We start from the raw sequence: 27,548 nt of genomic DNA, 5'->3' as shown, positions 1-27,548 counted from the left end.
TTCCCACCTACAACAGATAGAACGTATGGGTGTCAATGAACGCGGTCATGTGATTTTTTTCATGCGTGAATAAAGGCATGTAATAAACGCCCGTCTGACTGAGCCCTTAAGGTGAAATTCTGTGCAGATGAAAATAGGAGATATTCCTTGGCCGATGTATGGAGCAATGTCACATTTATTGGATGTTAGTACGGGTTTATGATTTCTATCTGTTTATATCTCATCAGCTCGATGACATTTGTAAGGAAAAGTCCAGCATTTTTGACAACTGTAGGCTGAGTGTTGTTGTGGTTCTACGGACCAATCATGAGTGTGGAATATTATTTACCGTCTTACATCATTACATGTAATCGCCACGTGTCGTTATTTATGCAGGATTTTGTTTGACTGGTTTCTATTAGAGATGAGCGAGCACCAAAATGCTCGGGTGCTCGTTACTCGGGACGAAATTATCGCGATGCTCGAGGGTTCGTTTCGAATAACGAACCCCATTGAAGTCAATGGGCGACCCGAGCATTTTTGTATATCGCCGATGCTCACTAAGGTTTCCATTTGTGAAAATCTGGGCAATTCAAGAAAGTGATGGAAACGACATAGCAACGGATGGGGCAGGCGAGGGGCTACATGTTGGGCTGCATCACAAGTTACCAGGTCCCACTATTAAGCCACAATAGCGGCAAGAGTGCCCCCCCCCCTCCCAACAATTTTTACTTCTGAAAAGCCCTCATTAGCAATGCATACCTTAGCTAAGCACCACACTACCTCCAACAAAGCACAATCACTGCCTGCATGACACTCCGCTGCCACTTCTCCTGCGTTACAGCTGCCCTCATGCCACACCACCCTCATGTCTATTTATAAGTGCGTCTGCCATGACGAGGAACCGCAGGCACACACTGCAGAGGGTTGGCACGGCTAGGCAGCGACCCTCTTTAAAAGGGGCGGGGCGATAGCCCACAATGCTGTACAGAAGCAATGAGAAATATAATCCTGTGCCACCACCATCAGGCACTATTCATTCTGTCAAGGTGTCTGCATGCCCCAGTCAGACCGCGGTTTTTAATTCATAGACACAGGCAGGTACAACTCCCTATTGTGAAGTCCCTGTGGACCGACAGCATGGGTGGCTCCCTGGAACCCACCGGCGGTACATAAAAATATCCCATTGCATTGCCCAACACAGCTGAGGTAGTAATGTTGTGCTTAATGCAGGTGGGCTTCGGCCCACACTGCATGCCCCAGTCTGACTGGGGTTCTTTAGAAGTGGAAACAGATGCATTTATAATTCCCTGTGGACCCACAGCATGGGTGGGTGCCAGGAAGCCACCGGCGGTACATAAATATATCCCATTGCATTGCCCAACACAGCGGATGTAACGTCAGCTGTAATGCAGGTGGGCTAAAAATTAATTTGATTACACTGTAGGCGAGGGCCCACAAAAATTGCTGTATCAACAGTACTAATGTACATCAGAAAAATTGGCCCTGGCCAACCAAGAGGGCAGGTGAAATCCATTAATCGCTTTGGTTAATGTGGCTGAAGTGGTAACTAGGCCTGGAGGCAGCCCAGTTTAACGAAAAATTGGTTCAAGTTAAAGTTTCAACGCTTTTAAGAGCATTAAAACATATAAAAATTGTTTAGAAAAATTATATGAGTGAGCCTTGTGGCCCTAAGAAAAATTGCCCGTTCGGCGTCATTATGTGAGGTTTCAGGAGGAGGAGCAGGAGGAGGAGGAGGAATATTATACACAGATTGATGAAGCAGAAATGTCCCCGTTTTGGATGATGAGAGAGAACGATGCTTCCATCCGCGGGTGCAGCCTATGTATTGCTTAGGTATCGCTGCTGTCCGCTGGTGGAGAACAGAAGTCTGGGGAAATCCAGGCTTTGTTCATCTTGATGAGTGTAAGCCTGTCGGCACTGTCGGTTGACAGGCGGGTACGCTTATCTGTGATGATTCCCCCAGCCGCACTAAACACCCTCTCTGACAAGACACTAGCCGCAGGACAAGCAAGCACCTCCAGGGCATACAGCGCTAGTTCAGGCCACGTGTCCAGCTTCGACACCCAGTAGTTGTAGGGGGCAGAGGCGTCAGGGAGGACGGTCGTGCGATCGGCTACGTACTCCCTCACCATCCTTTTACAGTGCTCCCGCCGACTCAGCCTTGACTGGGGAGCGGTGACACAGTCTTGCTGGGGAGCCATAAAGCTGTCCAGGGCCTTAAAGACTGTTGTATTGCTTGTGCTGTACATGCTGCTCGATCTCCGCACCTCCCCTGCTACCTGGCCCTCGGAAGTGCGCCTTCTGCCACTAGCGCTGTCGGATGGGAATTTTACCATCAGTTTGTCCACCAGGGTCCTGTGGTATAGCAACACTCTCGAACCCCTTTCCTCTTCGGGAATGAGAGTGGAAAGGTTCTCCTTATACCGTGGGTCGAGCAGTGTGTACACCCAGTAATCCGTAGTGGCCAGAATGCGTGCAACGCGAGGGTCACGAGAAAGGCATCCTAACATGAAGTCAGCCATGTGTGCCAGGGTACCTGTACGCAACACATGGCTGTCCACACTAGGAAGATCACTTTCAGGATCCTCCTCCTCCTCCTCCTCCTCCTGCTCCTCAGGCCATACACGCTGAAATGATGACAGGCAAGCAGCATGGGTACCGTCAGCAGTGGGCCAAGCTGTCTCTTCCCCCTCCTCCTCATCCTCCTCATGCTCCTCCTCCTCCTCCTCAACGCGCTGAGATATAGACAGGAGGGTGCTCTGACTATCCAGCGACATACTGTCTTCCCCCGGCTCTGTTTCCGAGCGCAAAGCGGCTGCCTTTATGGTTTGCAGGGAACTTCTCAAGATGCATAGCAGAGGAATGGTGACGCTAATGATTGCAGCATCGCCGCTCACCACCTGGGTAGACTGCTCAAAGTTTCGAAGGACCTGGCAGATGTCTGCCAACCAGGCCCACTCTTCTGAAAATAATTGAGGAGGCTGACTCCCACTGCGCCGCCCATGTTGGAGTTGGTATTCCACTATAGCTCTACGCTGCTCATAGAGCCTGGCCAACATGTGGAGCGTAGAGTTTCACCGTGTGGGCACGTCGCACAGCAGTCGGTGCACTGGCAGATTAAACCGATGTTGCAGTGTCCGCAGGGTGGCAGCGTCCGTGTGGGACTTGCGGAAATGTGCGCAGAGCCGGCGCACCTTTACGAGCAGGTCTGACAAGCGTGGGTAGCTTTTCAGAAAGCGCTGAACCACCAAATTAAAGACGTGGGCCAGGCATGGCACGTGCGTGAGGCTGCCGAGCTGCAGAGCCGCCACCAGGTTACGGCCATTGTCACACACGACCATGCCCGGTTGGAGGCTCAGCGGCGCAAGCCAACGGTCCGTCTGCTCTGTCAGACCCTGCAGCAGTTCGTGGGCCGTGTGCCTCTAATCTCCTAAGCTGAGTAGTTTCAGCACAGCCTGCTGACGCTTGCCCACCGCTGTGCTGCCACGACGCGTGACACCGACTGCTGGCGACGCGCTGCTGCTGACACATCTTGATTGCGAGACAGAGGTTGCGTTGGAGGAGGAGGAGGAGGAGGAGGGTGGTTTAGTGGAGGAACCATACACCGCCGCAGATACCACCACCGAGCTGGGGCCCGCAATTCTGGGGGTGGGTAGGACGTGAGCGGTCCCAGGCTCTGACTCTGTCCCAGCCTCCACTAAATTCACCCAATGTGCCGTCAGGGAGATGTAGTGGCCCTGCCCGCCTGTGCTTGTCCACGTGTCCGTTGTTAAATGGACCTTGGCAGTAACCGCGTTGGTGAGGGCGCGTACAATGTTGCAGGAGACGTGGTCGTGCAGGGCTGGGACGGCAGATCGGGAAAAGTAGTGGCGACTGGGAACTGAGTAGCGCGGGGCCGCCGCCGCCATCATACTTTTGAAGGACTCCGTTTCCACAACCCTATACGGCAGCATCTCAAGGCTGATAAATTTGCCTATCTGGACAGTTAACGCTTGAGCATGCGGGTGCGTGGCGGCGTACTTGCGCTTGCGCTCTAACACTTGCGCTAGCGACGGCTGGAGGTTGCTGGATTGGGCCGAGGACAGCGGAGGTGAGGGTGTGGGTGCAGGCCAGGACACGGTAGTGCCTGTGTCCTCAGAGGGGGGTTGGATCTCAGTGGCAGGTTGGGGCACAGGGGGAGAGGCAGCGGTGCAAACCGGAGGCGGTGAACGGCCTTCGTCCCACCTTGTGGGGTGCTTGGCCATCATATGTCTGCGCATGCTGGTGGTGGTGAGGCTGTTGGTGGTGGCTCCCCGGCTGATCTTGGCGCGACAAAGGTTGCACACCACTGTTCGTCGGTCGTCAGGCGTCTCTGTGAAAAACTGCCAGACGTTAGAGCACCTTGGCCTCTGCAGGGTGGCATGGCGCGAGGGTGCGCTTTCGGTCTGGCCCTGCCTCTACCCCTGGCCACCGCACTGTCTCTTGCAACCTGCCCTGCTGCTGCCCTTGCCTCCCCCTCTGAAGACCTGTCCTGAGTAGGCGTTGCACACCAGGTGGGGTCAGTCACCTCATCGTCCTGCTGCTCTTCCTCCGAATCCTCTGTGCGCTCCTCCCTCGGACTTACTGCCCTTACTACTACCTCACCGATAGACAACTGTGTCTCATCGTCATCGTCCTCCTCACCCACTGAAAGGTCTTGAGACAGTTGCCGGAAGTCCCCAGCCTCATCCCCCGGACCCCGGGAACTTTCCAATGGTTGGGCATCAGTGACGATAAACTCCTCTGGTGGGAGAGGAACCACTGCTGCCCAATCTGAGCAGGGGCCCGAGAACAGTTCCTGGGAGTGTTCCCGCTCCTGAGCATGTGTCATGGTAGTGGAGTGAGGAGGCTGGGAGGAAGGAGGAGCAGCAGACAGAGGATTCGGATTTGCAGCAGTGGACGGCGCAGAACTGTGGGTGGACGATAGGTTGCTCGAAGCACTTTCTGCCATCCACGACAGGACCTGCTCACACTGCTCATTTTCTAATAACGGTCTCCTGCGTGGACCCATTAATTGGGCGATGAATGTGGGGACGCCAGAAACGTGCCTCTCTCCTAATCGCGCAGCAGTTGGCTGCGATACACCTGGATCAGGAGTTCGGCCTATGCCCACACCCTCACTTGGCCCTCCGCGTCCTCGGCCGCGTCCACGTCCTCTAGGCCTACCCCTACCCCTCAGCATGCTGTATTACCAGTGATTTGATTTCCCAGGCAGGAAATAAATTGGCGCAAGCCTGCAGGCCAAATATACTTTTTTCCCTTTTTTTTAAAAGGATAGGCCCACTGCGTCTATTCAATGAATAATAAGTTTAATAACTGTGTTGTGCCCCTGCAAATGTGTCACAGAACTTTAGTGTTGCAGAGTTATTAACTACAGCTGAGCAAGGAATTTCACAGGCAGGAAATAAATTGGCGCAAGCCTGCTGTTAAACGTAGCTGGCTGCGTATGAATTTTTTACTATCTCCACCCACCACACACGTACACAGAACGCTGAGGACTGACAGAGGCAGGGCACATAGAATTTTTCCCTTTTGTTGGTAAAGAAAAGGCCCACTGACTATATTCAATCAATAATATATGTCTTCTGGCCCTGCCTACACAATTCTCTCCCTGTAGTATTACTGCCGGGTGCAATGCTCTGCACAGCCGATTTTGAAAAAAAAAAAAAAAATGCAACACTGCTAACAGCAGCCTGCACAGTACTGCACACGGGTAAATGTGGCCCTAAGAAGGACCGTTGGGGTTCTTGAAGCCTACACTCACTCCTAACACTCTCCCTGCCTAACCACCACTTCTGTCCCTGGACTATTAATGCAGGGCGCAATGCTCTGCAGACAGCCGATTTTGGAAAAAAAAAAAAGGGCAACACTGCTAACAGCACCCTCCACAGTACTGCACATGGATAGATGTGGCCCTGAAAAGGACCGTTGGGTTTCTTGAAGCCTACACTCACTCCTAACACTCTCCCTACAGCAGCTCCAACACAACAGCACTTTCCCTCAGCTAACTCACAACGCATCTGAGGCGAGCCGCGGGAGGGGCCGACTTTTATACTCGGGTGACATCTGATCGCCCCAGCCACTCACTGCAGGGGGGTGGTATAGGGCTGGAACGTCACAGGGGGAAGTTGTCATGCCTTCCCTGTCTTTCAATTGTCCAGAAAAGCGCGCTAACGTCTCAGAGAGGAAACTGAAAGTAACCGGAACATCGCGTGGTACTCGTTACGAGTAACGAGCATCCCGAACACCCTAATATTCGCCCGAGCATCAAGCTCGGACGAGTACGTTCGCTCATCTCTAGTAACACATTATGTGATTGTTTTCAGTAAGAGAAACCAAGTAATCTTATAGATATGATACCTTTTAATGGCTCACAAAAATAAATGATGATATAGCAAGCTTTCAAACCTACTCAGGGTTCTTCCTCAGGCTTATGTCTCTACTGGCTAACACGGTACCATTTTTTTTTCATAGTAACACATCAATAACAGTTTTCTACATCCTAATGTGTCAACTATGTGACTCCCCTGCATGAGTTTTACTGTATTCTATATGGTGGGCGGTCCTCATGGTTCTTACATGTATTTTCAAGCTGTTTGACAGGTACGGCATTGAAAAACGCATTGAGCACTTGTGGTTTTGAGTGCAGCCCAGTAGCGTAGTGTAAGGACAGCAGGTGGCAGTGTTTTCCTTGCTGCATACAAAGAAGTTGCACATGTGTACATGCAGACATGTATGTATAGATGCGCACACACATTCAAGAAGAAGAGTGCTAATGCAGCGTCTTCGTTGGCAGATCCCTGCTGACCTACACTAGTTGGCCCAGAAGGCATTTTCTGTTATGGAAAGAGCAGCTCTGGAGCACAAACTGCTGCTTTACGGCTCAGTCAGACGGGCGTTTTTTGCTGTGCATGTTTTTTGTGATTCCCATCTATATAGAACCAATGCTTTTCAATAGGAGCGGTCACGTCTGATTTTTACATGTGCATAAAATTCCCACCTACAACAGATAGAACGTATGGGTGTCAATGAACGCGGTCATGTGATTTTTTTCATGCGTGAATAAAGGCATGTAATAAACGCCCGTCTGACTGAGCCCTTAAGGCCTCCTTCCCACGAACGGATTTACGCCGCGTAAATTCGCGGCAAAAATCCGCTGCGTGGCCCCCTGCTATTAGGTTCTATTGAACCTAATAGCACAATGCTCACGATGCGTAATTCCACCGCGGAATTACGCACCGTGATTTCTCCCGTCCTCACCCGCAGCATGCTCTATTTGCTGTGGGTGAGGACGGGCTGTACGCGCTGACGGCTTCCATTGCAGTCAATGGAAGCCGTCTGTTCACGCTATCTCCCGCTGTAACCAGCGGGAGATAGCATGAAAAAAACGCTTCCCCACCTACCGCCGCAGCGTCATTTGACGCGGCCGGCGCGTCACGTGACACTGCCGGCCGCGTCACGTGACGCGGTGGGCGTGTCACACGACGCGGCGGCGGTGGGCGGGGAAGCGTTTTCACGCTATCTCCCGCAGGTAAGCATAGGGGCTCTGGGGGGCGCCGTGACGGGCTTCACTGCGTAATATTACGCGGCGGAGCCCGTCACGCTCGTGGGAAGGAGGCCTAAGGTGAAATTCTGTGCAGATGAAAATAGGAGATATTCCTTGGCCGATGTATGGAGCAATGTCACATTTATTGGATGTTAGTACGGGTTTAAGATTTCTATCTGTTTATATCTCATCAGCTCGATGACATTTGTAAGGAAAAGTCCAGCATTTTTGACAACTGTAGGCTGAGTGTTGTTGTGGTTCTACGGACCAATCATGAGTGTGGAATATTATTTACCGTCTTATATCATTACATGTAATCGCCACGTGTCGTTATTTATGCAGGATTTTGTTTGACTGCTTTTTATCTTTCATGCCCAGGATTTGGTCTCCAACATTTTTCACTAGGGGGTTGTGCGGATCTTACAGGGAAACCAAAAGTCGTACAATTCTACATTTTGATTGGACACTAAAACATTGATAATAGGGCCACATTAGGGCCCCATCGGAAGTCACAATTCAAAATTGAATGTAGTGGGAAGTAAATCTGATCCCATAGAGGTTTAAGGATTTCACATGACCACCAGATATGTAGCAGAGATCCAACCTGTCCATAACATCTCCAACACAAACCAGAAGTACCAGGAAACATTTGAGACAAGCGGTAGATGCCACCTATATAAACGTCTTCTTAATAATTAGCACAACAAGAGTTCTTAGTACCCAACTGACATACAGAAGCCATTGGTCCTCAATAAAGGTCTCCTGAAGTTCTGTTTCCCAGTTTTTTTCTGAAAAGAGGGAAGGGGAGTTGGAATTAAAGGACAGTGCTGTGTAGGCTCCGGTTATACAGGCATATCGGTGCTACAAAATCGCAATGATATCACAACTGTGTTCATGCAATTTTGTAGCGTCAGTGATGCTTTGCTGTTGTCTGTGATAAAATTGGTTAAAAAACAGGTTAAACCCTCCCCTAAAATAAGCCCTAGCTGAATTTCCCCCCAAAAAAGGAGAATACTTACCTAGCAGGTATGGTCCAGGTCCTCCCGCTGTTCCCTTGAGCTCTGTTGGCCATTCTGCAGTCCTCTTTCACCCACAGAAGATCACTTCCTGGTTGCGGGATTCAAAAATCACACCTCCAGGAAGCGATGTCTCTGTTTGGTTCCTCCAGCTCGACTCGACCAATCAATGCCACGCTCGATCAACCAATATGGTTCATCCAGCTCTGCATTGATTAGTTGAGAAGAGTTTGAAGAACCAATCACGTTGTGGAAGTCGGATTCATAAATTGGCTGAGCCATGATTGGCCAATTCATAAATCCCGCCTCTATTAAAGTACTGCTCTTTAATAATCTTTTTTTCCTGGTGAGATCGTTCACACTGTTCATCACTTACATCCCTGAATCTTGGAATCGCTGGTCTTTCATGAGTTTCTGGATTTGTAGTCCATCGAATTTACCTGCTTTCAGCTTCTCCATGCTCATCACAGGAAGTTTTCTACATTTGTAGCCAAAATGCTTTCCATTCCTCTTCAATGTCTTTACACATTGCTTCATCAACCCAAGTTTGATGTTTAGTAGTGGCAATATGTATCATATGTACTAATAGGTGGGAGTTGTGCCCATCATGTACAAAAGTACCAGGTGATCGCACATTGGTTTTAGGGCCCAATCAGATGGTTGTATGTGAACTGTGCCTGAGATTCTCTGGTACAAAATGCACCAGAGAGCACACAGACACACATCTGTGAACTGTCAGAGCCCCACAGGTAGAGGATATTGCATGTCCAACTCTGGCCTGTGATATAGACCAAAATAGAACATGCTGCAATGTTTTCACATGTGCTTGTGAAATTATTGAATTATATTTCATGCAGTTGTGTTGTGTGCATAATATTTGTGCTGTGTGTATGGCAAGATGTACAAGTGCAAAAGACACACATTGTAGAGAAATTTTACTAACAGGGTATCATATACTGAGTATGCAGCTTTGTCATAATTAACCTTTGTAATGTTTTACTAAGAGAGAAGTATAACACATGCTGTAGACTTGTTAACCTTGTGGGGGTTGCCACACTATATAACCTCTCACATTGGAACAATAAACACAGAAGAGCTTGGAAATATCACTTAAGTATGTCTCATTGTTTTCTTCTCCAATGCATCAAATGATAATTAGGCATACCTGATTGATAAGCCTGAAATACCTTTCTAGTATCAGCTAAGTTAAGTGATTACACTAAAAGAAAATCAGTCCTTGTGAAAAAATGTTTATGTTTATAGCCAAATTGGCTATAATGGGTCTGTGTGATGCCCGTAAAATGCACGAAGAGCAGCCAGATGGTAAATGCTCCCGTGTGAATGGGCCCTTATAATGCGAAACCAAGAAGAGTGCCCTTCTTCCTCCCCCTTACTTCTTTTCTTTCATTTTATTGAGGTGCGGGGTCCATCCACATTAATCTCTTGCTACAAATAAGCACTATAAAGGAATAATATTAAAATGAAGCCGCTCCAGGACTTAAAGAATATATCTTTAATTTAGGATGTTGGATTATAAATATAAAATATAATTACAAATCTAAAAATAAATCTTAAAAACCAACAATGTTGTTTGCTGGCACCAGATGGTATTAGGTAATCTTGGCAGCAGGTGGTATCTATTGTTGGTTGGTGGCTGCAGAATGTATTAGGTGTTCCTGGCAGCAGGTGGTATCTATTGTTGGTTGGTGGCTGCAGAATGTATTAGGTATTCTTGGCAGCAGGTGGTATCTATTGTTGGTTGGTGGCTGCAGCTGGTATTAGGTATTCTTGGCAGCAGGTTGTTTCTATTGTTGGTTGGTGGCTGCAGATGGTATTAGGTGTTCTTGGCAGCAGGTTGTATCTATTGTTGGTTTGTGGCCGCAGCTGGTATTAGGTGTTCTTAGCAGCAGGTAGTATCTATTGTTGGTTGGTGGCTGCAGGTGGTATTAGGTATTCTTGGCAGCAGGTGGTATCTATTTTTGGTTGGTGGCTGCAGGTGGTATTAGGTGTTTATGACAGCAGGTGGTATCTATTGTTGATTGGTGGCTGCAGATGGTATTAGGTGTTCTTGGCAGCAGGTGGTATTATTGGTAGGTGGCTGCAGATGGTATTAGGTGTTCTTGGCAGCAGGTGGTATCTATTGTTGGTTGGTGGCTGCAGCTGGTATTGGGTATTCTTGGCAGCAGATGATATTTATTGTTGGTTGGTGGCTGCAGGTGGTATTAGGTGTTCCTGGCAGCAGGTGGTATCTATTGTTGGTTGGTGGCTGCAGCTGGTATTAGGAGTTTTTGGCAGCAGGTGGTATCTGTTGTTGATTGGTGGCTGCAGGTGGTATTAGCTGTTCTTGGCAGCAGGTGGTATCTGTTGTTGGTTGGTGGCTGCAGGTGGTATTAGCTGTTCTTGGCAGCAGGTGGTTTTTGATCTTGGCTGATGGCAACAGATGGTATTTGCTGCTGTTTGACATCTCCCCTGATGTTATGGGGAATGTCACTTCCTGCAGAAAGAAAACATAAAGACAATTTAGTTAAACCTTCTTTTAAGGAATAGGCAGTGTGGTAGCACAGATGGCCTGCAGAGGGCAGTAGAGCAGTCATTCTGCTAGTAAATTACAGAAAACCCTTGTGTGGGTATGACAGGGAGGATGCGGATAAGGAAAATGCTGTACAGCCCTGCTGAGGTGTCCTGAGCGTCTGGAAGTCCAGTGATGAGTGGACAAGTGTTGATTTCCACTGATGCACATGATATATAGCAGTATAGAGCCAGTATGGCTGAAGATGGAATGCTATATGTGATAAAGTCTGCTGATGGAGTTGCAGAGATTTAAAGGACCAGTAAGGCCAGAATTGGCCGGACATGGGCTACTGAAGTGCGACAACCCCCAAACTCAATAACCCCAAGATGCCACTATATATAATCACTGTGATGGGTCGCCCATTGTTATACTGTCTAGCATTAGATGCCATGATCTCATGTGTTTCAAATCAGACATCGCCTGTTATTAGAAAGCCGGTCAGCTCATGTGGATGTTCACACTGGGAGAGGTTTCTGTTTGTAATGTGACTATATACCTCAATATACAAACGGGAGATGTTACAATACTTTGGCAGTGCCACCTATTATAAAATCCAAAAGAAGGAAAGGGTGGAGATACTACTATAAAGGATGTAAACCAATGGCTGTAATTGGTTCATCGAGCTCTGCATTGATTGGCTGAGCTGTGGCTTTTAAGAACCAATCAGAGCGAGCGCTTCCTGTAGGTGGGATTTATGACCCCCCTGAAGACTGCAAACAAGTATGCTGGAGTATGGGGAGGAGAGCGCCTGTTAGGTAATGTATTGTTTGTTTTTAAATGCAGCTAGGGCCTATTTTAGGAGTAGAACTTTTGTTTCAAGCTGCCCCGAAAATGCCGGCAAAAGAGCGATACAAAGTTGTGCGACTTCGTAGCACGACAAAATGGTGATATTGCCGCAAGAAAACGCAGCAATATCGCGGGAACACAACTATTATATCGCTGTGATTTTCTACATTCTCCTTTGTACAGGCTACAAAGGGCTCAAAAATAAACTATATATTTTACAAAAATTGGGTTTCTTTAGTTTTTTTTTTACCCCTAACAAAATTCAAAAACAGCAAAAAAAAATCAGTGATGGATATTTTAAAAACTGACCTATATGTCACAGAAAAAAAATGCAGCAAAATTAATTTTGACAGCTGATGGAAAAAAACAAATAGGGCAGTAAAACCACCACATGGGCAAAATCCCCCCCAAAATGTCTGGTCCTTTAGGGACAAAACATCCTGGTCCTTGAGGGGTTAAAACAACTTTTCCCAGAAGTGAAGAGGAATGATATGGAAGGACCTGAAGACTAGGAGAACTTTACAAATATATACACATAAGGCTTTTCATAGACTGGAGTAGTGTAGCTGCTGTAAGACATATCATTAGCGCTATATGTTACCTCGTCGCGGTCTTATTGCGGTCTTATTGCCGGTCCCTGAGACTATCTCCGTCTCCTCTTCCTTCTTGTCCTGTTGGTTTTCAGACCTGAAAAATTACAAAATCCAGTGTAAGAATAATTCCCAAAGATCTTGTTATCGTGTGAAGTTGGTGCCATCAGGGAGGAGAACTCGTATATGTACATGGAGACAGATTATACCGAGCAGGACAGTCGGGGAAGTTCATGCATCCATTTGGGGGCTCTAGATAATATTACACCACTAGTATAAACGCCCATTGTAGACTCCAGATCAGTCGATACTAGTGATGGCGAACCTTTTAGAGACCGAGTGCCCAAAGTGCAACCCAAAACCCACTTATTTATCACAAAGTGCCAACACACCAGGGGGCGGGGCTTATCACCACGTATGATTTTACCTCCGTCATTATAAAAAGGACAGGGCCGCATATCTGCAGCTGATTTCATACTTTGCGGCGCTCCCCCTCACCTCCTTTGTAGGCTTTCCCACCTGAACAGTGAACCACATCTGAACAGGCCGCTGGGAACAGAAAGCCAGGAAGTGCTGACAGTGGGAAGCCTTGGGATGCGGGGACACACCGCATACTATGAAATCAGCTGTGGATATGCCACGTAAATTTTAGCAACGGACATTCCACAGCATTTCTACCAAGTGTAAACATACCCTAAGTCAGCTTTAGGTATTCTGCCATGTGCAGAGTAGCCACGATAGTATATGTGACCCCCCCAGTGGCCTTAGTAGTAAAATTGTCCCTCACAGTGGCCTCAGTAGTAATAATGTCCCCTTTATTGGCCCAGGTAGTAACAGTGACCCCTACAGTTGTTCCAGTAGTAATAGTGACCCCCACAGTGGCCTCGGTAGTACTACTATTATTACTGGGTCCAATATATTACTAATAGTGTCCACTATATTGGCCCCAGTAATAATATTAACCCCACAATAGCCCCAGTAGTAGTAGCCCTTCCCCCCCTGAGACCCATATACTTACCTCCTCTTTGTAGTCTTATGAACACCCTTAGTCTTCTCGGCGCTGCTGCAGGTCGCTCGAGCTGATGGAGGTTCTTTTCTTCTCCCCTTCTCCTAAGGAAACAATGAGAAGAGGTCAGGGAAGTATGATCCCAGGTGCGCACACTGACATCAGTGTGTGTGACCGGCACAAGCGGCGCTAATAAAATTGGTATTTTTTTTATTAGACTTCAGGGCCCGGTAGTGACTGCTACCTCAACAAGAACTACAAGAACTTACTCTTCCTCTGGTCTTATGACTTCATTCTCAACAGTAAATGTATCGGATGTTTTCTCCTGTTGTCCATTTTGTCCTGTAAAATAGACACGGCCTATAAGATTAGATGTTCATATAATGCACATTGATCCCCTCCGCTGCCGGCCTGGAGTTGGAGACCCCATAAAATACTAGATAATGACATAAAGCACAATTCCCTAATATATTAGTAGAACGGCAGCTGCTCATTTTATCCCAACAATGTATATTGGGGAAAATGAGAAAGTTTGGTACCGTTAAAATCTCACGGTGGGGATCAATCTTTTCATCAAGCTATAAGCAAACTTTTTACCATGTCTGAGAGATGTGCGTCCTAACTCCGGGACTCTCGCCTATCTCCAGATTGGGGTCTCGCACCCGGTAAAGTAATTGATGACTACCGCATGCATGCAGAGAGGGAATAGAAGAGAGGTCATGGATGTGCGCGGCGCTCTCCATTCACCTCTATGGGACTGACTGTTTTTAGCTCTGTGACTCCCATAGAAGTGAATGGACAGACTCTTGCTCATGGGTGGTCTTCTCTCCATTCATTCTCTGCCTGGATGCATCAGCCATCAGCTGTAATACCCTGAAGTTTAGAAATCCATGTGGGTCCCCGAGGTGAGAATCACATCTATCAGACATTTATCCTGCGGTTATGCCATGATTTTCTATCCATTAGGATAGATAGATAGATAGATAGATAGATAGATAGATAGATAGATAGATAGATAGATAGATAGATAGATAGATAGATAGATAGATGGATGGATGGATGGATGGATGGATGGATGGATGGATGGATAGATAGATAGATAGATAGATAGATAGATAGATAGATAGATAGATAGATAGATGGATGGATGGATGGATGGATGGATGGATGGATGGATGGATGGATAGATAGATAGATTAGATTATTTATGTTGCATTTACCATCGGATTCGTCGCTATTCTCTGTGGAATTGGATGATCCTCCACTCTCGATGTCATCTGGGGCTTCATCCGTCCTCTTTTTCCTTTAAAGTAGTAAAATTAGAAGTCACCTTGTGAGTCCAAGCAGTAAAACAAGCCACAAGAAATGTACAGCACAATAAAATATACCCGTTAACCCCTTCTTGACGTGCTCTGTTTTTTTTTGTATTTTTAGAATTTTTTCTCCACTTTAAAAAAATGGAGTGCCATGAAAAAAAAAAAGAAATTCTGCCATATTTGGGGTTTTTGTGTCTACGGTTTATAATCTACAGCGAAATTTTTTTTTTTTCAATTTAGATTCTTTTATTCTAAATATGGGAAAATGTTTTATTTTTACTTTTATTACGTTTTATTTTTTTATTAAAATAATACAACTTTTTCAAAACTGATTTTTACATTTTTTCCTCCCCATGGGGAACAAGAACTTGCGATGGTTTGATCGCTCCTGCAGTATGATGTAATACCATAGTATTACATTATATTGCAATCTGACAGGAAATCTATCAAGCCACACCACAGGCTCCCGGCTGCCATGGCAAATACACGGCACTCCCATATCTCATCACAGGGAACTATTCGGGACTCCTAAACATAAACCGTGGCAATTAAAGTATTAACAGCTCTGTTCAGCGGCGTTGCTCATTGGAGCTGTTGTGGACGGGTGCCGTCTGTTTCTTCCCCGGACCCCTTTCCATACAATCCCTGAACTTCCGTGACATAACAGTACATACTGGAGCGCTAAGGGGTTAATATGTCATGTGATAATGTGAGGATGCGCTATTTCCTATGTAGACCGCAGTGTAGCTGATAAAAGTATTATTTACAGTACTTACTTGTGTCTTTCGTAGAGACACTTGCCCACCCCATATACGAGTACCAAGATGTAGGGGGCCAGAGCTGGTAGAATGAACCTGATGTTATATTCTATTCGATCTATAATGGTGGGCTTCTCTTCTATCTTCTTTCTTGGTACATCTAGAAAAGAAGAAACAATAGAAGTTATTAATAATCTGCCTTTTATTCATTAGGTCGTTAGTATTACAACTGCGGATTCCAAAATGAGTTGTTATTTGGGATGTAAGGATGGGCGGCTCCTACCGATCCTTGTACCCCAGCATGTACAATAAGGCACCAGGCATTCCTATAACCCCCACCCCCAATGAGCAGTTTATTCAGCACATTATTGACGCTCTCCTCAGCCGCCTGCGGCCCCCCGTTGGGCACCACATCTTGCCCTGCCACAGTCCAGGGGCTCACAGGGGGCACTAACTTATACAGGTGCCATGCCAGCCTCTTACACATTGCCGGCGACCATCTAGGCCAGTTTTAGTGAAAGCTATTCAGTACAAGGGAATATTTACAATGTGTTCGGCTGATACATTGGGGATATGGAGAATAGTTCCCACCTGCAATGTATGCAGACAATGTGTAGGCGCACCAACAGCGGTATGTGTGAGGCTACATTCACACGGGTGCCCCATATCAGGCCAAGAGACTCCGCCTAATATCAAACTTGGCAACTTGCCACTTTCACGACGAGCCGATGAGTTTTTGCTTAAAGATTCCATCACTTCTGTGAGATTGCGATTTTCACATCTGAGAAAAGATCCCAGGAGCTTCCCATGGGCTGCAATGGAAATTAATTGCATACGATTTTTTTTTGTGCTTCCATAGGAAACAATGGGGGATTCCTTCTGCGGGAACATCCAATAATAGGACATGCTGCGATCTTAGTTCCCCTCAGTATCGCTGTGAGTGAAAAATCTCTCATGTGAATAGACCGTTCAAAAGAATGGATTTCACATTTGTGTGGGATTTGCGTGTCTTGCATTGTACAAAACTCCTGCAAGATTCTTGGCCGTGTGAATAAGCCCTTAAAGTAACATTAGCCTGAATGCCAGGACCCAAGGCTCCCCAGCAGAACATCACCCAGAGTCACATAGACTTCCCAATGCCATCTCTTCCCATAATAAGCGACGCACACACATCCAATAAGGAACAACTCTACTGACAAAATGCGAAGCAGCCGGTAACCCCTCTATCTCTAGTGAACCCCCTTCTTCTACATCTAGTAGTGAGTGTCTGCAGCACGGAGAGAATACTATTAACTACCCTGTTTCCCAGAAAATAAGCCCTAGCATAATTTTTCAGGATTTGTGAGGATGCTGTAAATATAAGCCCTACTCCAAAAATTAGCCCTAAAAACAGTTAATTAAAAAACAAAAGTCAATGTAAACAGTGTCCCGGCAGCCATACATGTAAAAAAGAAAAATATTTTGGAGCAAATATTAATATAAGACCCTGTCTTATTTTTTGGGAAACAGGGTATATATAGCTAATCTATATGTTATTAGGCTGTACTATTAGATCCCTCCGCCCATATCACCTGCCCATGCTAGGATTAACTCCTTGTGCAGTAATGTACTTACCTTCATATTTTGCGTTGAAGATTCGAACTGCATGCACTGATGGTAATAGCAGCAGGGTCACTAATATCATTTTCACAAACATTTTCTCTTCTCTCTCTCACTTTCTATACAGAATGAGCTCATCTCACTGTAACATCACTTTATATACCTGCAGCGTCTGTGACATCACAGATTGGAACCAAAGACCATAGTGACCTCATAGAAGCCTCACATGCAGCCGTGTACACGTATGTGTGATGTCACAACAAGCAGTAAACATGAAGCATCCATCTCTGTATCTTCCTACTACGACCAGTCTTGTGTCAGAGGATTCCTGCTAGAACATGGCCATCATGGGGGCCGGTAGTTACCGTTACTGGAGTGCTGACGGATCAGAGGACCTTCTGATGGACCCTGATGATACATGTGAGGCGGCCCTCATAGATATCTGTTGGAGATGAAGGCTCCTCTGCCACCATGAATAAGTCTACTGCTGCCGGAATCCATATCTTGCTAACAATGTCACAAACATTTAGGGTTATTACAAATGATCCTCCGATGTGATCCGCGTTTTTGTGCGATGCGAAGCGACAGAAAGGAAGGCTCCTCCGGGAAACATGGGCCACAAAACATCGCAAATCAGGGCAATATTCAGCAATGTAGCCGCCTACAAAACATCACTAATGTGAAGGAACCCATTGGAAGGCATGGGCTTCACATACATGCGGTTTGTAGCGCTGTCGCATCACAAGAAAAACGCGGAATTTTGTTGCCCTGTGAAAGTGGCCAAATAGCCACAAAAATGTGTTAATGTGGATTTATACAGAACTGTAAAGGATTTAGGCAGGTGTGAGAAAAATGCTGCAAAGCAAGAATTTTTTTTTTAAACTCCAGGTGTCTGCAGGACAATGACCCCAAACATCCAGACACAGAAGGATTTGCGCAAACCTTCATCCACAACAGATCTGGGCTTAGTTCTCCAAGGTGTTTGAAACAACCCCCCTGCTGAGTTCCTTCAAAAACTGTGTGCAAGTGTCCCTAGAACTTGTGTACAGTTCCAGGGGCGTACCTAAAGGCTAAGGGGCCCGGGTGCAAAAGCCCAGCTGGGCCCCCCCTCCATCTGTACCCATATCTATACCTAAACTGTGCTAATTTACAAACATGATGCAGCCCCTTGGCGTAAGCCTTCTCATCAGGACTCCTTTCCTTGACTACATAAAGACCTGTTGGTAATGTCTTAGGCCGCTTTCAAAATTGTGCGAGATTTGTGCGTTGCAAGACGCACATGAATATGACCCCATTGTTTTGCATGCGATCATACACGGGAGCGATGTTTTTTTTCCTGTGCATCACACGAGAATATGATGATGTGATGGGAGCTGGATATAACACAACAACCCCTCACATCCGTGGGCACAGCACACGTTGGCGAGTGTGATAGGGGGCATAGTTTCAGAATCACTCGTGTGAAATTAGCCTAAGGCCGGCTGCACACGGCTGGATTTGCATAGCGGAATATGGCGCTGGCATCCGCCTACAGATTCCGCAGCATGTACCGCCCGCAGCATGCTATGGAAAAGCGTTTTTCCCTTTACACGAGCGGAAATCAATTGTGGTTTTCCGCTCACGGAGGAAAAATCACGGCATGCTGTATTCTAGTGCAGATTCTGCACGGACGGCCTCCATTGAACTCAATGCAAGCCGTGCGACCCACCGTCCTGACATTGCGGAAAAGTCGCGGGCAGCCGTGTCATCAACTAGCAACGGCGCTGGAAAGTCAGTGATTAAAAGAAAAAAAAAAAACAGTACTGCGCGGGTCCGACGGCTCGCCATGTAGACCATCCGCAGTACAGGAAAAAGAAAGAAATTACAGGTACGCACGGATGCCAGCGGGGCACAGGGTGGGATTCCGCTGCGGGCTCACGCATGCAGAATCCGACCCAGTTGTGTGCAGCCGGCCTTACACTGTGCATGGATTTTGTTGCATTTTTGAACCACAATTAAAATCACATCCAGAAACCGCATGCACAATTATAAACCGCACGGGGATTCAACCAGTACAGGCGGGTTTTAAACTGCATGCAGGTTTCTGATGTGATTTTCAGTTGTGTGTAAAGTGTTCAAATATACAGTATATACCCAGGTTACACCAGCTGTACATATAATTATATACAGTATATACCCAGGTTATACCAGCTGTACATATATAATTATATACAGTATTACCCAGGTTATACCAGCTGTTCATATATAATTATATACAGTATTACCCAGGCTATACCAGTTGTACATATATAATTATATACAGTATATACCCATGTTACACCAGCTGTACATATATAATTATATACAGTATATACACAGATCATACCAACTGTACATATATAATTATATACAGTATATACCCAAGCTATACCAGCTGTACATATATAATTATATACAGTATATACCCAGGTTATACCAGCTGTACATATATAATTAGCCTAGTCATGTGATCTGCAGCCACAGGTCCTCCTGCACTCTCTTGTACCGCGTCTGCATGGATCGCTCCGGAGGTGAGTAGAGCCGCACTAACCCCTCCTCCGGTAATCGCTGGCCGGCAGAGACTGATAGACTGCAGCTGTGACCACTCACAGCTGCAGCCTATCAGTGGGAGGGCCGCGCGCCGTGGGAGTCTGCAGCCTGTAATTGGCTGCCGACTCCACGTATAACAGCACTCCCCTCTGGTCTTGCTGACCTGCGGTGCTGCCTCCCGTCTCTCTCCTTCCCCTCACCGTACGCCAGTGTACAGTACTATATATTGTTACTTGATCCGGTTCTAGGCTCACATGCGGCCTTTTTTATTTGCTTTTATCAATGTTGCTCGCAGACCTGCGTTTATTCAGGTGGCCTTTTTCTGTTCCTCGACAGCCTCAGCTAATTGATGAACCTTGTAGAGGGTTGTTGTGTCGACCATTTAGCTGGCAGCTGATCGGCTTCAGTTTAGTGGCATCACATTTATCTTCTGCCTCACATGGGGTTGTGCCCATCATGCCCACCAGCAGCCGGTGATGGCACATATATAGGCGTTCACCACTGGACTCCATCAGCTGGTTTTAGGGCCCATTCAGATGGTTGTAGGTGAGCCGTGCCTGAGATTCTCAGGTGAAAAGTGCAGCGGACAGTATACAGCAGATTCTGTCTGCTCTCTAATATCTTGCCAATATCTGAAGTATGTAGCAGTGCTGAAATAGCTTTGTGCTCGGAATAGGTTGGCCGCTAATTTTTAAACGACCACCCTTCAGTGTAAGAGCTTATTCACAAGAGCGTATATCAGCCACCGTTTTCACAGCCAGCCGATATACGCTTTTATCTGATGCATTGAATTCCAGTGCATCAAATCACACAGGCATATTCCCATGGTGTAAAAGCGCCCAGCCGGCCATAATAGCGCCTGGAACTATCTTTGTGCTCGGAATAGGTTGGCCGCTGCATGAGCTCCTATGGGAGCCAATGACAGCGGCCGGAGAAGGGAGGTAGGAGGGAGTTTAGCAGCATGATTGCTAAACTCCCTTCCCCTTTTCTCTTCCTCTCTCCTCCCCTTTGACTGTTTGCAATGGGAGGGGGCAGGACGGAGCTAATTTCACCCCGCTCTGCCCCCTCCCATTGCTGGCTGCGGGCAAGTGCGGTTGTAGTAGAAGTGAAAAAAAGTATGGTATTTGTAATGGTAACGTACCTGCAGAGTAAAAGCATGTTCAGACAACAAATTTGAGAAGCAATTATAATAACAGACAGTGAAACTAGTGGTATTATTGTATCTTGACACCACCGGGAAGTACTGGTGGAGTCAAAACTGACAAGGGGGTGACGCCAACTGTATGTGATTGGCTGGAGAGCAGGCTGGGCTGTAGGTCCTGGCAGCCCAGTAAGGTTAGCCTCCAGCTCAATAGATTTTAATAGCAGACAGCGGCCCCCCGCTGCAGCCACAGGTGCAAGGGGCTTCCCCTGCCGGCGCCCCAGAAGGTGGCACCCCACTCTGTGCTAAAGCACAGAGTGTGGTCGGCAGCTAGGCAGCCACACCGCGGGAGCGGCAGCGCCAGAAGCACAGGTGCCGAAGGACAGTGGCGAGCCTTACAGTGCTGCCCTCTACAATCCCCCAAGTGCTTTTAGGAAATGGCAGCAGGACCGACCAAAGAGCAGGAGCAGCACCGCCACCTGGGGTGCCGACAAGCAGCAGGAGTAGCACCGCCGACAGAGGCGCCGGCAACCAGTGGGAGCCGCATCGCCAGTAGAGGCATGGGCAAACAGCAGGAGCGGCACCAGCAGCAGAGGCGCTGGCAACCAGCGGAAATGGCACCGCCAGCAGAGGCGGCGGATCAGGCGAGGGCAGTGGATCCCATGAGTGACGGAGCGGGGCAAAAGGGAGAACAGCCGCTGGGCTGTAGGTGAGCACAGGCAGGTGGGGTGTGGAAGTAGTAGCACACTACTCACAGCAGGACAGCAGCCAGGGGACCAAGGCCAAGGCAAGCGTCCCAGAAAGGGCTCAGTGAAACAAGCCAGGATTGGAAATCACATCCTACCAAGCACCTTCCAGGACCTGCAGCTATTCAGCCAATCTGGAGCTAGGGGTGTGACAGGGGCATTCCTCCATGGGAGCCATGTCAAACCCCTAGCTTACAGTGGCGTCAAGATACGATTATATACCGAAACTAGCAGGGGATTTAGAAAAAAATGTTCATGCTACAGGTGCAGAATTGTCTCTTATGCAGCACAGTGAATAACGAGGCTGCATGGGACTGGGGGCGGAGCTTAAAGGGAATAGCGAGCTAGATGGGGGGGAGGAGCTAGGTACGGAAGAAGAAGGAGAAGACAGGAAGAAGACCAAGAGAGAAGAAGCGTGGAGGAAAGAGGACGAAGCCGAGGAAGACGCCCACCCGCCCGTGAGATGGGTGAGGAAAGACTTTATGGGACTTTTATACGTTCGGAAGTTGTCACAGCTGTGGTTGGCCTTGAACTTTCCATGCTGGAGAAGAGGAGGGTTTACAAGCCCAAGGAAAGCGGGCTTACAAACGTCCTGTGGAATAGTTAAAGCTAAAATCAGTTTAAATTAAGCGGGTTGTAGCATGGGAAGGGTTTATGGAGTTAAAATAGTTAAATTAAAATAGTAGAGGTTAAATATTTAATAAAAGCTGTGGCCTACCCCACATTTACACACAAGAAGTCTCCGGGTAAGTTTTTGTTATTAGTTAAGGGAGCGTCAGTCAGGTTGATGCCCCCAGTCTCCTTCATGCATAAGATTCTGATGCAGTTCCTAGTCAGCAGCTCTGCAGATGTGCTACAGGTTGTCCACTTGTCACCTGAAGGTATTGTAACCTCGATTCTAAGGTGAGTCAACAGTTAATTTGCTTGCAGACTTCAGACGCTTGCGTGTGAACAGTTGAAGAAGAAGAAGAAGAAGGAGTACCTCTGCACTGGGCCTTGAGAAAGTCTTACTCACTGGTTGCTCACTCTCTCTCTTGGGGGCTCACTTACAATTTATGTGGACTCTTGCACTCGGGAAACCTCTCCCCCTCTTCCATCTTCAACCCATGAGGGCTGAAGGTGCCCCCATGTGCCCCTATGCTTTCTCTCTCTACTCCAGAATATGGAAAAGTTATGATTTTTTTTTAAAGTGGGGAAGAAAAATGAAAATTTAAAAAAGTAGAAAAAAGGGTCTGCAGCGGGAAGGGTTGAGGGTTGTGTTCTGTTTTAACTGAAGATCTTCATATCCATCAGTGATATTCACAGAAGAATAGGTGAAATAAGTGTAAATTACACTGCAAACCATTCAATGCACAGGATGAAAATCACCTTTATTCACTTGCTTATAAACTGTTCAAGTCTCTATTTACAGACAGTTGGTCATCCAATGCTTCCAGCTCTTCACACAACATGTATGTGCCTTGTGAAGGTGCCGCTACAATCACCGTGAGACATTAGATTGGTCGTCAGCGGTAAAGACAGACCTAAAGAACTCAGGTGAGACTAGAGGAATCAAAGATAAATCAATGAGTTTACTATAATGAGATGATAAATACCTTCCATTGCTTCAATTAATCCATTCATCACTATTCAGTATATGAAATTCACTTTTGATTGTCCCCATCTTCATGTTACCAGGCCTCGGTCTTTGGTTCCAGTATGTTGTAGGAATAAATATCATATTCCATGTACTTCACTGCCTGCTCCAAATTGGTTATAATGAGAAGTTGCATGCATGCAAATGTATCTGAGTCTGACTCCATGTTGGTCATTCTCCAGTACACTTCTGCTTTATTCACATCATAACGGTACAGCTCATGATTGGCTTAGTATGTAATGACTCTATGATTACCGTATGTTAACGCCCCAGGTATATGTCCCTACCAAGCATGTCACCTTTAATTAGATGAGAACAAACCAAATTTAGGGCTTATTTACACGGGCGTATATCGGACGGGTTTTCATGCTCGGCTTTCTGATGTTTGCAATGAGAGGGGTGGAGCTAAGCTCTGCCCCGCCCTGGCCCCCTCTTATTGCAAATGGCCGGAAGGGAGGAGAGAGGAGGTGAGCTGGTGAGGACAAGGGAAGGGGGACTGTCTTCCCAGGCCCCAGGGCATTGCAGCCTCAGTGTATATGCGCCGTCCCGTTTGCCGTGCAGGCGTCTTTACGGCGCCAGCGGGTGCACATAAAACGCCTATAGCTGTGTAAATAGCCCCTTAGGGTGGGTTCACACGAGCGTGTTTTTGTGCGTACTTAGGTGCGTACATACGTGCGCACCTAGGTACGAGGAAAAACACGCGTGAACACAGCTGCGTGCTTGTTGTCAATGGGGCAGCGGCTGCTGCCGGCGGCTCCATTAAAAATAATACTCTGCTGGCACCCCTGCATTCCTTTTCAGGGAAGAGCTTTACATATAAGCCCTTCCGTGAAAAAGAAACATTTTAGTATAAAAAAAAAGGCAAAAAAAGTGTACCTCCCCAACGCTGTCATGTCCCACAGGGATGCAGAACACATCTACCGCGTGTGGCACATGTTTCCTGCTTCCCCGCAAGGAAAAAGAATTCCCTGCTGCACCTGTCACATCTGTGACAGATGCAGCAGAGGACTTCTAAATCCGTGCGGGGAATAAAGGATTCCCTATCGCAGCTGTCACACATGACAGCTGCAGTGGAGGATCCTGCTGCTGACACCCCTGAAATGTTTTTCAGGAGAGGGCTTTAAATATAAGCCCTTCCCTGAAAATCAAAGAAAAGTGTTAAAAAAAAAACAAAAAAAATACATACTCACCTCCGTTCGGCTGCCGCGCTCAGCCGCGTTTTCTCCTGGCTGTCCCCGGCTGTGTAGATCTCAGCTATTAGCAGCCGAGGATTTAAAATCCCCACCTGCTGGTAGCTCTGATTGTGATTGGCTGAAGCGCTTCAGCAAATCACAATCAGAGCTACCAGCAGGTGAGGATTTTAAATCCCCGGCTGCTGATAGCTGAGAACTATAGAGCCAGGACAGCGGCAGAAGTTGCCGCTGAGCCCCGGCAGCTGCAGTGGCTTTTCAGGGAAGGGCTACATAAGCCCTTCCCTGAAAAGTTATTTAAGTAGTGTAAAAAAAATACTCACCTCCCTTCAGCTGCTGGGGCTCAGCTGCGCCTTCTGCTGCTGTCCCCGGCTCTGTAGTACTGAGCTATCAGCAGCCAGGTATTTGAAGATTTGAAATCCCCACCTGCTGGTAGCTCTGATTGTGATTGGCTGAAGTGCTTCAGCCAATCATAATCAGAGCTACCAGCAGGCGGGAATTTTAAATCCCCTGCTGCTGATAGCTCAGTACTACAGAGCCGGAGACAGCGGCAGAAGTCGCCGCTGAGCCCCGGCAGCCGTCAATGACTTTTCAGGGAAGGGTTTCATAAGCTCTTCCCTGAAAAGCCTTTTAAAATAGTGGTTAAAAAAAAAAAAAATACTCACTTGCTGGGGCTCAGCGGTGCCTTCTACCACTGTCCCCAACTCTGTAGTACTAAGCTACCAGCAGCCGAGGATTTGAAATCCCAGCCTGTTGGTAGCTCTGATTGTGATTGGCTGAAGTGCTGCAGCCAATCACAATCAGAGCTACCAGTAGGCAGGGATTTCTAATTCCCGCATGCTGCTAGCTGAGAACTATAGAGCCGGGGAAAGTGGTAGAAGTCGCCACTGAGCTGTCAATGGCTTTTCAGGGAAATTTTACAAGCCCTTCCCTGAAAAGCCTTTTTAAAAAATGGTGAAAAAATTCTATACTCACCTGCTGTGGCTCAGCCACGCCTTTTGCAGCTGTCCCCGGCTCTGTAGTTCTGAACTATCAGCAGCCGGGATTTAAAATCCCCGCCTGCTGGTAGGTCTAATAGGGATTGGCTGAGCGCTTCAGCCAATCACAATCAGAGCTACCAGCAGGCGGGGATTTTAAATTCCCGGCTGCTGATAGCTCAGCAGCGCTACAAAGCCGGGAACAGCGGCAAAAGTTGCCGCTGAGCCACGGCAGCTGTCAATGGCTTTTCAGGGAAGGGCTTCATAAGAAAAGCCTGTTAAAATAGGGTAAAAAACAAACAAAAAAATACTCACCTGCCAGGGCTTAGCCAGATTGTGATTTTCAAAACTTAGGTCCTCCAGCATGACTGATAACCAGTGGGCAAAGAAATCATTGCCCAGCTCGTGATCCCTCATGAACCCGAATACTTTCATGGGTTCCAACTATAAGGCAGTCCCCACTTTTCAGAAACTCCATCACTCAGATCATGGACCTCTTTCAGTGGGGCATTTCTGGTCTTTTCTATCTGGGTTACTGTCCTTTAGCCTCCTGTACCACATGTCACTGCAACTTAGCATTGGACATGTACCTGTACCAATTTTGGCAACCCCGGCCTCATTTCAGTTTTTGCCACTGCAAAGGCGCAGAGGAATCATCCTGTTCATAACGCTAAAGCTCTGCCCTGCAGTGTCCGAGGAGCGGGCACATAGCCAAGGAGACAGGGGAGTAGAGAAAGTCCTTGTCACGGGGCTCTACCATCTCTTCCCCTGGGGGTAGCTCGGGACCCAACCAAAGTGCTGCTTGGGGCGATCAAGTGAAAAGTAACCAAGTCCAATTGTCACTAGTGATGTCATCGTTCCGTCATCTGCAGTGGATCTTCCAGATGTAATAAAATAGTCCACACACAGGGTAATTTTCTGAGCGGGAACGGTCGGCTCCATCCGTTTACTGCAAACTCTCAAACTTAAATTTCAACAAACAGTCCTGGTACAGATACAACAAGCCAAAGTGGTGAAGCAGGGAGAATTCTCAGGGCATTCGGGCAATCCACAGTCCAAGTTATCTGTGTGATTCCCACTCCCGGCAAACTCTCTCTCTCTCTCTCTCTCTCTCTCTCTCTCTCAACCTGTCAACACTCACTCTGCTGTATCTTCATCTTCTCTCTAAGGAGCGGTTGGTTTCACTTGCAGCGCTCATCAGAAACGCCAAGGATTCCTGGCTAGGAGAAGCCCAGGCTGAGCATCAGGCCATCACTCGACTTCCTCCATTCTCTGCACACTCAGCCCGATGTCTGATGTCTGTGTTGCTCACTCACGGTCGGACCTCATTCTTCTCACTTTTACTGACACTCTCCTTGTCTCCTTACCAACACATATATAAACCAACACCACGTGACACACACAAAACGTTACATTTCTCAGACAGGACAGAACATACCAGACATTAACCCTCTCAGTCCTGCAGCCATCCAATACACATAAATCAAATGCATTCCACAAGCAAGACATTGACATGAGATAAGCATAGAACAATATAGAGAGGCCCTATTAACTCTGGGCCACTACACCACTCCTGGTGAGGTTATTCTTGACTGTGGCACCTTCTCCTGTGCTCTTGCTGGAGGGTCTCTCATAGACTTCAGGACTCTCTTTGTTCGGCTCACAGCAGGTTCAGTCACAGCTGGGAAGTTCATCACTTGGAAACTGTTCAGCTGTTTTTGGGTCGGTATTTTGGCTGGTCACTTCATACTGTTCTGGTATTATGGGTTGGTTTATCCTGCCGACCATGCCATGTAACACTGATGCAAGCCAGGCAGAGCCAAATACCGGGGCAGGATCTTTCAATAAACTGGACGGCACCTTGGCTATCAGTAACCACCTGTAGGTATCTGGATGGATGCTCGAGGTAGACACACTGGAGACAAAGGTCCTCTGATCACAGTCACTAAGACACTTTTGTGGGGGTATGTGAGCAACACTGTTGTAAATATATGTTAGTAACACTGTTGTGGGGGGATGTGTGTGACATTGTTGTGGGGGTGTGAAAGTGCCATTGTTGTGCAGGTATGTGAGTGACATT

At 47.3% G+C, this 27,548-nt stretch overlaps 1 long non-coding RNA gene across 1 annotated transcript in view; it reads left to right on the top strand.

Moving 5' to 3' along the window:
* The window catches only part of LOC136600972 (uncharacterized), a 260,202-nt gene that overhangs the window by 209,806 nt on the left and 22,848 nt on the right, over positions 1-27,548 (top strand). Inside the window, exon 2 of the long non-coding RNA XR_010789278.1 lies at positions 23,077-23,201. This is a non-coding gene — a long non-coding RNA (uncharacterized lncRNA). The remainder of the gene's footprint in view (positions 1-23,076; positions 23,202-27,548) is intronic.

Source organism: Eleutherodactylus coqui, unplaced genomic scaffold (assembly GCF_035609145.1).
Source record: "Eleutherodactylus coqui strain aEleCoq1 unplaced genomic scaffold, aEleCoq1.hap1 HAP1_SCAFFOLD_36, whole genome shotgun sequence".
In the NCBI taxonomy this organism is placed as follows: Eukaryota; Metazoa; Chordata; class Amphibia; order Anura; family Eleutherodactylidae; genus Eleutherodactylus; species Eleutherodactylus coqui.
Note: the sequence above shows the minus strand (reverse complement) of the source record. Positions and strands in the feature narration are given on the sequence as shown.